This window comes from Eublepharis macularius, chromosome 19 (assembly GCF_028583425.1).
Source record: "Eublepharis macularius isolate TG4126 chromosome 19, MPM_Emac_v1.0, whole genome shotgun sequence".
Lineage (NCBI taxonomy): Eukaryota > Metazoa > Chordata > Lepidosauria > Squamata > Eublepharidae > Eublepharis > Eublepharis macularius.
This window is the reverse complement of record NC_072808.1, coordinates 14,358,345-14,373,939: the sequence shown is the minus strand read 5'-3', so window position 1 is coordinate 14,373,939 and position 15,595 is coordinate 14,358,345.

Genomic DNA, 15,595 nt, shown 5'->3' with positions numbered 1-15,595 from the left:
ACAAAACAAGGTGGCTGCCAGATAATGCTTCTAAGCACAGCGTCAACAGGAAATTTACCATAAAGTGCAAATTGCAAAGAGTAATAAATAACAGTATACAAAGTTTTAAAGTGACCATGCCTAGAGCAACAAAGCATTTATAACCCAATCAATAGGAGATGTTCAACAGACATCATCTTCATTGCAAGGGAAGTTCCCAAGTAAAGCTGAAGAAATGCATGAAGCAATCCATCAAGGAGTAACTGCGACGGAGGCACCAGTATGTCCACCCGTTCCTGTCTTTCTTCTTCCTGGCAGTTACCATGCTATATACAACAATAAATAACATTGAAATAAATCATAGACAATGTCTTAAAGTCGAAGGCTTTCACGGCCGGAGAACGATGGTTGTTGTGGGTTTTCTGGGCTGTATTGCTGTGGTCTTGGCATTGTAGTTCCTGAAGTTTCGCCAGCAGCTGTGGCTGGCATCTTCAGAGGTGTAGCACCAAAAGACAGAGATCTCTCAGTGTCACAGTGTGGAAAAGGATGACTCAGCCCAACCCCACCTTCCTGAGTAGATATAAATTACCTGCCAACATCTTTTCCACACTGTGACACTGAGAGATCTCTGTCTTTTGGTGCTACACCTCTGAAGATGCCAGCCACAGCTGCTGGCGAAACGTCAGGAACGTCAGGAAATACAATGCCAAGACCACGGCAATACAGCCCGGAAAACCCACAACAACCAATGTCTTAAAGGTTTAGAGACAGTTGAATAACTTACAGCAATATTTCCTATGCGAATTACGGAACATATCCTCTCCTTCTCCAGTAAGAACAGCGGTAGCTGCATGTAATGTCTTGTCAGTTGCTTATAAAGACCAACAGCTGTGGAAATCCACAGTAACAATTAAGTATATTAAAGAGAACATACCACATACCTCCACAGAAAGCAATTAAGCCAAAAAACAAGTTAAATCGATATTTACATTAAGCCCTTTAGGAGACACAGTATCAAGTTTATGAGTCCACAAGTTGTTTACTGTGTTGTACGTGAGTAAAGCCACAAATGTGGAATTTGTTAAGAGGGATCTACTCCGGAAGGAAGCAATGTTTGGACCTTGAATTATATTTCATTGTATATATTATATTCTTGAGACTGTTTCACTTGATTGAATTTTTGTAGTTTTCACAGTGCTCTGTGAGCTTTTTTTGCCAGGTTCGTCCTTCCGTGATTCTCTCTTTTTGTAGTCTACTCTTCCTCCCTCAGCTTGACTGTGGCTTTGGAGAAGTGCCAAGATTTCATAACTCGTTGCAAAAAAAACCCCATGTAGAGTAATGAGTGTGCGCAGGTGCACTTTCACATGCCGTCTTTTCTCTGCCTGCATGAACTTGGCCATTTGCACACTTTCAACCTAACCTACCTTGTAGGGCAGTTGTGAGGATAACATAGGGAAGAGGACCATCTAAGCTCCTCTGACCCCCTGCACCCTCGCATTTTTAAACTGATCAGATTCTTCTGTAAAATGACATTGAACCTGTGACTGCTGTAACATTGAGTTTTGCCCAGAGATCCCCAACCTGAGCTGAGTGTAGCTCTGCTAGTAAAAAAAGCTTGCAAAACTGTGTTAACTCTCAAATGACATTTGAGTTTTCATCTGTAGTTTCTTTTAATGGTGAGCTTCTTTGTATCAAGTAATACTCAGCCCAATTAGAAAGCATCAGTGAAACTGCTTTATTAAGAGGGATAATAAATTCCTCCCAAATGATCATATTTGAAAATGACGCAAGGACCCCAGCTTTCTACTTGGACACGGATTTTTCTGGATGCCAACAACAGGGTTTCCTCTTCTCAGTCAACATTATAGCTGTCCTATACTTGCACCAACTTTCCGTGAGCTTCCAGCATGCTTATTGATCCCATGAACCTACACTTGGAGGCAACAACATGTTGAAGTTAGTTCCGGAATTCCTGTAGTATTTGCATCCCTCCCGGTGACGAAGAAAAGTTGCAGTTATCACTAAATCTGGCCTGAGCCATGAATTGCCATTTTCTCTGCAGTCCAGTTGTACTAAGGGACCTCCCTCCTTTTTTTCCAATCCAGTGTTTGATATGCATTGCACAGCTGTGGTGGAAGGAGAGGAGGCCCTGACTGGGTGCTACCTCCAACAGGGTCAGGGACGACTAAGAAGTCCCCACCTACACTACAGCTGATTGATAGTCTCCCAGGGACAGGTTTGTAGACATGCAAGGCTGACTCTCATGTGGACAGCAAGACGTAGAGACCTGCCAGGAGGTATACCTTCGAAGAGTTGGGGAGGAGGCCAGTGAGGGCCTTCCCCATTCTCTCCAGGAGGGCAGGAGGAACCAGGTGCTCTCAAGTCCCCTCCCCTTTCCCCCTGAGGCCATGTGTATGGCAGCCCACATGCAAAGGAACCAGGAGGGCAGGACTGGGACCCCCCCCCCATACACCCCCACAACCTGTTCTACCTCCCATCAGTTTCCTGGCTCCTTAAAACCACAAACATCCCCCTTCTCTAGTCTAACCAACTTTATTGTAGTATACGCTTTCAAGAATCACAGCTCTCTTCGTCAGATGCATCTGACAGAGCTCTGGTTCTCGAAAGCTTATACTACAATAAAGTTGGTTAGTCTTAAAGGTGCTACTGGACTCTACTATTTTGCAACTATAGACTAACACGGCTAACTCGTCCAGTCTGGTACCCCACAGTCGCTTGATCTGCCCAGCTCTTTCTCTCTTCCATTTGCCACCCATTTCCCCACTTTGTCATCTTCAGAGTGCCCAGTTTGTTTGCTGTTCCTACCCTTAGCAAACGGGGATGGTGTCTTAAACCACTTGATGTGGCCTGACGAATTCTGCATAAAAATTAACCTGTACTCCGTCCTCAGAGGCAGCACTCAGAACCCCAAATTAGTCTTCCTCGGGGCCGCCGTCCTGTACCCTTAGGTTTTCCAGCTCTGCTCTTAGTCTGAAAGAGAGATTGAGTAGTGGCAATACAGCAAAGCTGGCAGCTAAGAGAGTGGACATATTTGTACATAGACAAGGAATACAAATGTCATTTATCCTTTTCAAAGTTAAAAAGATGAGCTTTCTTCAAAAAGGTCAAATGTCTCCTTCCATAGTATCACCTCAGGGTGGTTTTCCTTTTATCTGAAATTTTACATGTTCTTATGCAGAATCATATAGGAGCCCCATGGCACAGAGTGGTAAGCGGCAGTACTGCAGCCCAAGCTCTGCTCACGACCTGAGTTCGATCCTGGCGGAAGCCGGGTTCAGGTAGCCGGCTCAGGGTTGACTCAGCCTTCCATCCATCTGAGGTCGGTAAAATGAGTACCCAGTTTCCTGGGGGTAAAGTGTAGATGACTGGGGAAGGCAATGGCAAACCACCCTGTAAAAAGTCTGCCAAGAAAACGTCATGATGTGACGTCCCCCATGGGTCAGTAATGACTCGGTGCTTGCACAGGGGACCTTTACCTTTTATGCAGAATCATGAACCTTTCTTAAGATTACGTGGTGCCTCTGTTAATCTTTTCTTGTCAGTCAAGTGTATCCAAATACAGGCCTGCAAGGTTGCAGCGACAACAGGATTTGCCCCCACCTTACCATCATTCTGAGCAAAACGTGGATGGGATCAGTTCCTTTGCTTTGCTAGAAAAGGCAAGAGCCACAGGAGACTCGGGATGTACATGATCGGATGTCCTTATTTCAAAACAGCCATCTGGCGCTGTTAATCGGATCAAGGCAGTAGCACTGGGGAAGAGTGGGCATTTAACCCTTCCCCCTGCACCGGCTATTAGTCCAGCTAGGGAAAAATAAGGTGCTTGTATCTTTCTCGTATTCCCCCCCCCCAGGAATATTAATAGCAAATAGGAGGTGAAGAGTTGAAATCAGGGAAATAGCAAAAGAGGGACTCCTTCTCCCAGGATCACTGCCTGATCAAAACAGCTGTCCTTTGTGGCTACTTGGGGGTCTCCTGACATTTTACTTTAGAACTTCATAAATTCCCCACTGCAGTCTGTTTGGGCTCCATGGAGGCGCCTTCAATAGGGCATAGCAGCACAGAATGGCAACATCATTACCATCACTTCTCCAGGGTGAAAGGGGCAAAACATGTTGGGAGCCGCTCACAGCTGTCTACAAGTACAGAACTATAAAAATAAAGCAAACACTTGAGGAGATATGCTGCATTTGGCCAAAATCGGATTAGTTTAAGATCCCAAATCCTTACAGCAATCAAAGTACGGATTCTAGTATTTCTCTGTAAAATGGCTAATCAATCGAACAAGCATCTTTTTGCAGGGATGGGATCGAAGGCATGAGTCCTGAATCCAACCCCACTGGCCTAGAACTTTTCAGCCCCAAGAGCTAAACTCCAGGGGGGCTTCAAAATCACTCATGCTATGCATACTCCCCGCTTCCTGCTCACTTGCTGCATCTTTCTTGCAAATCAGAATCCTCCGTGGAGGTTGTTTCCAGATGCTCTTTTGCTTTGATGTTTTCCTCTTGAAATGACCCTGGAATGAAAGGGAGGCATTGAGGATGGCCTCACAGTGGTCCGCCTGATCGTCCCAAGCAGAAAAGATTGGCCAAGGCGCACACAGGAGCATCTCCTCCCATACACACCTCCCTATGCTTTGAAGTTTGGCAATGCAATTTTTTGAAAGCTGCCACTTCAGTCAGAGGTACAATTAACGTCCCCAGGTGCCCGCTGGTGGTGGGCAATCTCCCAGCGGTTAGCCCCCTTGCCCGCCGATTGCTGGTGATCGGTGGGAGGTTGCAAGCTGCCTGGCGATCTCCCCCCACTGGCAGGCAACCTTGGCAAGTGCACGGTGGGAGAGTTCCTGGCAGAGTGCAACAACATCACTACCCGAAGTGGGGTCATTGCACTTCTCACGGGAGTGCCCCCACACTTCGCAGGTCCCCTATTTTGGTCCGAAACAGCGACGCACAGCAGCATTCCTGCGCAAAGCACATGATGTCACTTTTCAAAAGGACATCATTGCGTTGGTGCCAGGAGTGTGCGCATGCAAAGATTGTCGTGCCAGTAGTACCAGGTCTATCTCCCACTGGGAGGTTACGGGGACCTGGCAACCTAGGTACACTTGAGCGACAGGACAAAAAACTTTTTTGATGGCAGCTCTCAACCTGTGTGACTCTTTCATATAATTGAGCTTTTCAAAACAGCTGTAGAGGTCTTTCTTTTTAGATAAGCCTTAGGTCTAGAGAAACTGAGGAGCTGTTGGTAGGCTATGACTGTTTAAAGTCCTACAGCTTGTTCTTGTATCTTTATGAACAGATGTGTTTTACTGCTTTGCTGTTACTTCTGAACAATGGAAGAATTGAAAAACAGGCCATAAGCTTTGTAATAGACTTTATATTTTTCCCCACTAGGCAAACTTGCCAAGTTAAATTAGAGAGCCAATGTAGTGTAGTGGTTAGAGTGTGGACTAGTCTCCAAGAGACTGTTTTGAATCCCTACTATGTAATGTTTTTAGAAGTGAAATTGGCATTCCAGCTAGATGGCAGGAATCAGGCTTTTCCAGCAACGAGAGCATCCATTTTAAGCGCTAAGAACATTCAATATCTCACAGCAACAGCCATGTAGAAAGGGGCATGGATTCCACACAAATAAGTAACAACTGCAAAATGATTGTCAAACGTCATTGCCTGGAGTAACCCTTAGTTATGTTACAAGACAGCCAAAGAGCTGCAGTCACTCACCTTCACTCAGCAAATGCTCTTTGTCTGCCTCCGCCATCAGTTTCTCACTTTCCTAAAAGGAAGCAAGCAGCGTTCACTAGCAAGGCACGTGAATCGTGTTGACACAAGTCACGCGTTCCCTGAATGTTGCCCATGTATTGGCTCCAAAAGGACAAATATTAATTCTGATATTTACCTCGCTTTTCTCCTTAATGGCAACCCAAAGCCACCTGCAACATTCTTCTTCTCCATTTTATTCTCACAACAACCACCACGTGAGATTACCTTGATTGGGCCAAGGTCCCTTAGCAAACTTCCGTGGCAGCATAAGGATTGGAAAGTTGGGTCTCCCAGATCTTAGTCCTGCATTCTGGCCATTTGAGCATGCTGGTGCAGCTTGGGAGCGAGGGGGGAGCTGCTAAGATTGGGGAAAAGCTCCCTCCATTGTGATGCACAGCCCCAATCTAAATCAGCTACTATTTGGCTGTTAGGGGGATGTTCCTTGGAGTGGCTCAAATTGGCCCTCAAGGATTGGACTCGGGTTGCTGTCGGAGACCAGGTATCTTCAGAGCAGCAGCTGTCTTTTGGGCTTCCCCCACCACCACTCTGTTATTTAACCTCTATGTAAAGCCTGTAAGAGAAATCATTTGTAGGCGTGGAATTGGATGTCACCAATAGGCAGGTGACACTCAGGTCTATGTCCAGATCCCCTGGTGATGCAGTGGAGGTCTTGAGCCCCCGACTGACTACTGTGGTCCAGTGTCTGAAAGTGAACTGAAACTGAATTCAGACAAAATGGAAGCGATGCTGATTGGGAAGTTAGTGATCTCGAAGGATGCCGTGCTTCCCCTTTTCAGATACAGCTCACCCTTGCTGACTCAGTTAGGAGCCCAAAAGTCTGATGGGGTACCAAATTAACGCGGCTGAAAAAAAAAACCTCTTCCAGTCTAACCTGCAAGATGGCCCCACACATTGACATGGCCAACCTGGACAACTGGATCTCTGCTGCGGTAACATTGAGACTAGAATACTGCAATGCAATTCTACATACGTCTCCCATTGAAGTCAACTTGGAGACTCCAGCTGGTGCAGAATATTGCAGCTCAATTATTATCAGGAGCTAAGTGGAATATGCACATTACTCCCATTTTGCAATCGCTCCATTGACTGCCCATCAGTTACCGGGTTCTGTTCAAGGTAAGAGTGTTCATGTGGGGGCCTGTCTATTATGGATGTCCCCTCCCAGGGGTCCTTCAGCCCTACACACACACCCCTCTCCCTCCAGCTCTGGAGCAGGCAAAGGTTTTACTGGCTGCCATCACTCTAGTCCGTGAATTCAGCTGGGGTGGGTTAGAGCACCCCCCTTTCCCTTCACCTCTCCTAACAGCACCGCTCTACTGGTGAGGGTGTTGTCAAGTGATGGGTTGAGCTTGAAGCATGAGGATCTAGACAAAGCAAGACAAACTGCTTTATTAAACGGGCAATCATCAAACAGATGGGAAAAGAAATGCTTGTGAACAACGGTTTAAAAGGGTGTGTGTTTATAACGAGGGCAAGAGTAACACATTAAGAAGATGGCCAGGAAATAATGAAACCTCCTACCATGGCTACCTGACTGACAAAAGTGGGGGGTACATGAATATTGTTGCTCTGTTCACTTATTGTTACTTGCAAATAAATATCCCGGAAATCAGCCACGTGACAACAGCACGATCCAGTCTGTCTCATGCAAAGGCAAGGATGTGGTTCTTACTAGGCATTCCCAGAAGTTCTTGAGCGCCTCCACCACCTTCTCAAGCGACTGCTCAAACATCATTCTGAAAGCACCAAAAAATAAAGTAGGGCAGGTGTGGGATAGGTACAATTGTGTCAGTGTGGACGGCAGCACAATTCAAGGTAGGGAAGGATTGAAAACTAAGTATTGCCTAAGCAGAGTTACTCCAGTCTAAGCCCGCTGAAATCAATGGGCTTAGGCTGGAGTAATTCTGTTTAGGATTTCACTGCAAGTGACTTAACGAAGTATTTACACTTGGATCAAATCTTGTCCCCTGTTCACAGCAGAGTAGAACGAATGCTGCGCTAAAGCACTGACTTGTATACTACTAGAAGTAGTTTACTAAGCAGGCAGGCAGGGGAAGAGAGCACCTGCGATGTCACTTGAAGTTGCGGACTGTTTTTGCATTTTTCATAAATCAATACATTCGTGAACTGAAATCAGATACGCAACACAGAACTCTTAATTAGTAAGGCTTTGAAGTTGTAACTACCTGCCCTTCCTGATCAGCACTTCAGTCTTCTCAATATTGGCTTTGCACTTCTCAAATCTCTGCTTCACTTTCAGGAACTCTTTCTGCAGACTGATAAACAGGGCAAAGTTAAAGCTCAGAATTACACGCTCGTTTTAATGCTTCCTTTCCACTAACCAGTTTTCAACCTGGGTGTTGAATTTGGTGGCACTGTAGCCATTGCTTCTCAGCCGTTCAACACATCTGACACAGGTTCCTTTTGTATACAACACTCAGAAGTCACTGTTCTATGGCGCAGTCATAGATCCAGAAATGTTGCCTGTTTCTTGCAATGTGAATGTGATGGCAGATGAAAAATAGCAAAGAGCAAAACAGTACAAAGAGCAAAACAGCTGTCTTTGTCAGATGTGGCTCTCGAAAGCTTATGCTACAATTAAGTTGGTTAGTCCTAAAGATGCTGCTGGGCTCTGCTATTTTGCTACTGCTGACTAACACGGCTAACTCCTCTGGATCTATGGCAGATGAAGTTTCTGGTTATTAAATATTGATTTTTGGCTAACTCCCTGATTCCCCCCCCCATATCAGTCCGCCCTCAGAGTTCTGACCAAAGGGAGAAGGTGCACAGCATGTCCCAGTATTACATTACTTTTTAACTTCTGGTATTTCCACTCATAATGATTCTGACCTCTTCAGCATTACTTCTCTCTCTTCCGAGTGGTCCTCCATATTCTCTTTGGCTGCTACAATGACAACATTAGGGGGTTACACTTTTTATACATGGCATTTTATGACAAAAATGCCCTCTAGTTTTCTGACATTGTCACTTACACAAGGGAGAGAGGCTAGAGGGAAGTGGGTCAGCCTTCCCTACCCTCCCTCTCCCAGAAGGAATTACCAGCAGCTCCCATTGCCACCATAAACATTTCTTCCTTTTGTCTTTTAATTAGCAGTTGTGGAGGAAAGGCAGATGATGATATGCAGGAAGATAATTTGGTCCTAGAGTGTCCAGTTACGGATCTTTCTTTACACTCTTTATTCAATACTAACCCTTTGTATGGAGAATAAATTAAAAGGCAGTCATGTAAAAATAAAGGTCTTTCTGTCCCCATTGAGATAAAAAAGATAGATCTAGCCCTTATCCAGGCCTAAGCTACAACCCACCATATCTGTGTAATACATGGTGGGGGAGGGGCTTGTGTCATGCCTGCAATGTTTTTAATTTTCTCCTTAATAATCTACTCTATTTTTTGAAGGGAAAAGTCCTTGAGTTTTAAAAATAAAGGGAATGATAAAAAACCCTTAGATGTTAGCATTGCTAGATGCCAAAAAAGGTTTTTGACAGCATCGAAAGAGCTTATCAAAATGCTGTGTTAAATAAAAATAGGAGTTAAAGAAAGATATCATAAATAGTAGATGAGTTGTTAACAAAGAAGATAGAGTAAAGTGGCATAATAGAGGTTTTTTTCCTAAGGAAATTCTTATACAACATGGTACATGTCAGGATTGTCCTCTTTCATCAGCACAATTTGTGTGGTTTGCATCTGTTCACATTTCCCAGACCATGGCCAAGGCAAGATGGAGAGTCACCTTGGAATAGCAGGGAAGCACATGCTGTCTCCAAGTAGAGAGGGGAGACTCCTGCAGCCAATCTCAAAGGAGTCTCTGCAGCCCATTGGAGCCAGGGCAGCCCAAGTACGGAGGAAGGGCATGCTCCCTCCTCCTCTGTGCCCTCCTGGCTCCAATGAGCTGTGAAGATTCTTTGGGTCCTGCTTTGGACCCAGGGAGGGACACATGAGTGGATGTGGTATGCACCTCCCTCACTCATGCTACCTGTCCCCTGGAAGCACGAGAGGACACATGCCCCTCCTATGCCACAGTTCCACTGCTCAGGGTGGCAAAAAGAATTGAGGCAGCTGTAGGGATAACAGGAAATCAAGATTTGGTTGTTTACAGATGACATTACACTATGCCTGGAAGATCCATTTTAACTTCTTAAGCAGAATTAAAGAAATTCTAACAGGTTATATAATTAACGAAGGTAATTATATTTCATTTCATAGGAATCCCATTCTTATAGTCACCTATCTTCTCGTTCAATCGTTCCTCAAACCTCAAGTGTTCGGCCTTCACTGCAAGAAAAAGAAAAGAGCTGTTTCTCCGTCATCTTTCAGGAAATTACAAGGGAGGAAAGTTGAAAAGACATCAGATGGGGCTCATGAGCAATGCACAACTTGGGCAGAACTATTAGGAGTCATTTATTATGTAGGTTCATTTAAAGCAACCTGTGAAAATAAAAAGATGGTTCATAAGAATTACCAGAATAATTTCTCTGCAGAATATCTTCCAATGCCTACTGTTCAAAGAAGAACAGTAGGGGGATGCTTTATAAAAGATACTTCATTTTTCAAGATAAATCTCCTTTGGTTCCCTCATATACTAAGAAGTGGCAGAAGACAATCCTATCTAATCTCTCTAAAGCTGTCTGGGCATCTCTCTGAAAGGTGTATTCTCTTAAATCCGTTTCTACACAATTAAAGAAGCAGCCAACAAATGTATAAGTCAATGGTATCTCACTCCCTTTTGTCTTTATCATATCGTATCAGGGCATTCAGGTCTATGCTGGAAAGACTGTGGTACCCCAGCTAAAATTCTGTACTGCTGGTGGTTGTGTCTGAAGTTAAATCTATTTTGGGATGAGATCTTTAAAGAGTTGGAATTAGTCATACAATATGAAGTCCCCTATGAACCCTTAATTGTCTTATTAGAAAACTTCACTACCTCTCTATCTTAAAAAAGGAACTGGTTTTGATACTGGCAGCAGAATTTCTGATTGCCTCATACTGTAAAAACCTAATATGCCTCCCATTAGGCAGTGGGGTGAGAATGTATGGAAACTTTTGATCTGAGATAAATCTGAGATCATCTGAGATAAAATATCTTCACAATTTACCTTACTCTAAACAGATGGCTAACTAGATGGCACCACGATTTTCTAGAACAGGTGGAGAGGAGGGCACCACGAAGATGTAAGAACAGGTAGGGGCCCCCTTCCCTGGGAAATTGCCCAACCAAAGAGGGCACCAGCTAATCCTTGATTATAACAATTACTGTGCCACCAGTTAGCCAGTGGCTACATACTGCAATTGAATCTCCCAATCAGGACTCAAAAAAACAACTCAAGCCGGTACAAAAGAAGCATATTCAAGTTAGTTTTAGAAAGTATCCCTTTTATTCTTCACAGCGTCTTTCCTGCTAGCCCCATTTCCATCACACATTACCGATAATACCTACATCTTTCTATTGTCCTCTGCCTCTCCGCTCTGTGTTCATTTGCCTTCCAGTGCTTCTCACTCATTTTATCTATAGCTGGAAAAAAGAATATTATACGGGACTAAGAACAAGGAAGAGGAAATGATGACAGTACAGCCCCAGGGAGATGCCAAAGGTTTGATTATCTGAATATAGGAGAGACGTTGGGGTACTTTAAGTGGGAAAAAAAATCAATAGTAGGTACTCCTGGTCTTTCTCTTTTAATCCTGTGCATTTAGCATCTCGGCATCATCCCATCTTTGGCTCTGCTCCATCTTTAATGAAAGAGACAATTGAACCTCATTATTCCACCCTAGAGGGAAAGAGATCTCATGATCTGCCAAAACCACAGAGAAAATGTTGCCCGCTGTGACATGAGGAAACTCTGCTGGGAAGGGGAGGGTGGCATAGCACATGTGCAATGGGAATCCAAAGGAGAACAAAGAGCCAAATTAGACTCTGCCACTAGGAGATTTAGAAATAGCACCACTAGCACTCTCTTAATTGGAGGATAGCACAAACAACAAAGACAAAAAAAGAAAATAAAATAAATAAAAAACAGAACCCTTTCTACCTAATGGCAGCACTCCTATGACACCATTGAATTTTATGCCATTTCTCTGAATCTGCTTCCACTATCTCTTGCACTGGTTATATACATAAGAACAAACTTTGGGTCCAGTATCATCTTAAATACTAAACAGATATTTATTTATTTATTTTCTGTTTTGATTCCGCCCTCCCCACATTTCCAGCAGGCTCAGGGCAGATTACAAAACACACAAAGGTTAAAATATATAAAACAGTTGTTATAATTAACCATTCTAAAAACATCCAATTTATACAGTTAAAATACAATTATATATATCAACATAGCAGCACAGAGTTCCACTGATCAAATTTAAAACAACCTCAGAGCATCTCTGCATTCAAGAGTTTTGTTTTTTTTTAAAAGGGGGGGTATTGGTGGTGGGGAGGGCCCAATCGCTTATCAACCGGCCAGGGGGACTCCGCATAGCACTGCCCATATGCCTGGCAGAACAGCTCTGTCTTGCAGGCCCGGCGAAAGGATAACAAATCTTGCCGGGCCTTAGTCTCTTCAGACAGCATTCCACCAGGCTGGGGCCAGGATCGAAAAGGCCCTGGCCCTGGTTGATGCGAGGCGGACCTTTAACAGATGTTTCTCACTAGAACGGAGAGTCCTCTGGGGTTCATATGGGGAGAGGTGGTCCCGCAGATACGCCGGTCCCAGTCTGCATAGGGCTTTATAAATTAATACTAAAACCTTGACCCTGATTTGGTACTCCACTGGGGCAGCTGATGCGGTGCCAGTATTATATGCTCACGCATCGCATATCCGCCGTATGAGCTTTTGAGAGTGAAAACTCCCTTCTTCAGATACCCTGGCCGTTTCCAGACGGCCCCCCGCCTCGCGAAACGTCGCGCGTCGTCGCGCGTCGTTGTGCAGAAAACGCGAAATATCGCGTTTTCTCGCGCGAGTTTTGCGCGACGTCGCGCAAAACTCGCGTGAGAAAACGCGATATTTTGCGTTTTCTGCGCAACGACGCGTGACGTTTCGCGAGGCGGGGGGGGGGCGTCTGGAAACGGCCCCTATCTGAAGAAAGAGCTTTGATTCTCCAACGCTTATACCCTGGAAATCTAGTTGGTCTTTAAGATGCTACTAGACTCAAATCTTGCTCTTCTCTTGCAGACCAACATGGCCATCTACCTGAAGAATTCCAAAAGAATATTACCAGTAGTGTCACTCTGGCTGGGCTAATTGGGCAAAATCCCAATATGAATTCATTTGGCATGCACAGAAGCAGAATACACACTGGCTGCATTTGTGAGCACTGGATTTCTAGCCACTGTGTGTGACAGAATGTTGGACTGGATGGGCCACTGGCCTGATCCAACATGGCTTTGCTTATGTTCTTATGTTCTTAAGAAGAGAAATAGTCCCAGGGCCAGTAATCACAAAATGGGGTACTCAACTCTCTTGGAGAAAAAGACTTCCACTAAATCCCCATTTACTCTTCTGGAAAGGCTGCGACTGGAGGAAGAGCAAGGGAGAAGAAGGAGAGTAACTGAAAGCACTTTTAAGACCTTTCCCCACTTTTGGTATGCATGTGAAAAAGGAGGGCCAGTTGGCCAATATTCTATCAGCATGGCTGGTTTTTTCTCCCTTCAAGCTGGTTGCAGATGACTTTTTTTTCATTTCAAAGGAGGAGAATAGGAGAGAGGCCAGTTTTTAATGGGTGGAATTTGTTGGGCTAATTTGTTAAAGCCTTTGCATTACTAAGCTTGCAACCAGTTTTAACTGTCGTTTTCAGTTCAACTTTTCAGAAATAGCTTCTCTGAGCACTGCAGCTGTTCTGGGCCACTTCCGTTCTCATTTGCTTCTTGATAACTCCACAACCAGAAGGTAAAAAAGGAAAGGTGGATAGAAAGAGGTGTGCTCCCTAGATTACTATTTTACTTTGGCCCTGCCCTTTGACCACAGCTGCCTTTGGGCACATCTTGGGCACATCTTGACTGTACCTCTGGATAAGTGGGCCTTGGTTTAGGGCTCCTTCCTCTGGTCAGATTTGTGCCTTCCAAGAGCTGTGAATTCCTTTTCTAAATATTCCTGAATTATATTTCTGAAATATTGATGGCCATGCTGAAAGCATCCTTTACAAGGCATGGATGATTTGGGGCTAAAGACATGTATGAACAACTGATTTCCAAATTCTGGAAACACTCTTATCCTCCTCTTGAACTCAAGATACACAACTGTTTTTCTGTTGCATTGCTGTCAGTGACAAACCAGTCCCCACTCCTCTCCACAGTGTTGGTAGTGTTTCAGAGCAGTCCTAAACAGAGTTTCCTGGGGGGAAAGCCTTTCCAATATTTGGACCTGGCTAATCTTGTCAAGAGTCACACCCTGGGCTGCATCCACACATTGCTGGATATTGCACCTTCATTGCAATATAACAATGATTTGCAACAGAACTGGCATGCCCACACAGGAAAACCCAACTATCATTTATTGCTATCGTATGCCAGTAGTGAAATATCCAACAATGTGTGGATGCAGCCCTTCTCTTTAGATCCGGGAAGTAAATTCTTATCAGCTTGCCCATATTTCTCTTACCTTTTCGCAGCGATTCATTCATGCTTGTTATTAGGTCCTTAGTTGTCGCACCCAGATTATCTGCTACAAAAAGGAGGAAAAAGGGAAATGTCAACTGCACTCTATATTAGTAGCATCTTAAGAACCTTCGGACCAGTGGATGTTCACTATGCTTTCCCTTTCCATGTAACCCAGAAGTGTACCCCCAAAGACTCCACATACAGCATATGCATACGGCTAGAAGCCTGGAAACCATATTTTTTTTCTTTTGTAGGTCAGTGCTATAGCCAGTTTTCTCCAAAACTCTCCTAACAGCCTTTCCATCACTACTACCACTTTTCACTTCTTCCCTTATAAAGGTAAAGGTGCAAGCACCGAGTCATTACTGATCTATGTGGGGACGTCGCATCCCGACGTTTTCTTGGCAGACTTTTTACGGGGTGGTTTGCCATTGCCTTCCCCAGTCATCTACGCTTTACCCCCCAGGAAACTGGGTACTCATTTTACCGACCTCGGAAGGATGGAAGGCTGAGTCAACCCTGAGCCGGCTACCTGAACCCGGCATTCCCACCAGTCCCCAAATTCCTGATCAAACTGATGTTGCCTCCCTTTCTGTTCATTGACCTAACCACATGCACAATGAGTTAACCACACGCACAATGAGTTTCTATGCATTCTGGCACAGAAACGACAAACGAACCATCTAACAGGCACCGGGGACTCACCAGCTGAAGTCTGGTACCTAATTCTCTGGTATTTATAATTGCACACATAAACGTTCATCTGTCCTGCCAAAAGCAAGCAACGAGTGATGTTGTATGATGGCGGTTGTGCCTCGTGGGAGCCATGGAAGTGTCACCCAACAGCCTTTAACATACAGTCAGTTAGCATACTAGGCTACACACCATTACAAAGCTGAAAGCCCAGTTTGGGACTCCTCATTACAAGCCTTGCTTGTGGTTATGTCAAGAAGCTAGATCTCATGTACTACAAAGAAAATGAAATTTTTTTTAAGGTGCTATTCTGCTTCACCTGCTAGTCCAAACTTCTGTTCTGTTACAAAGGGGGCGGCGGGATACTCATATACCACCATTCATCATCACCCAATTTACTGTGTGGCTCCCACTCCCTAACTATTGAATCTAAGTTCAAAATACCATTCAGTATTTGTTTCACAAGTAACAGCATCTCCTCAGTTTTCAATTGAAAGTCCCAGGAATCTG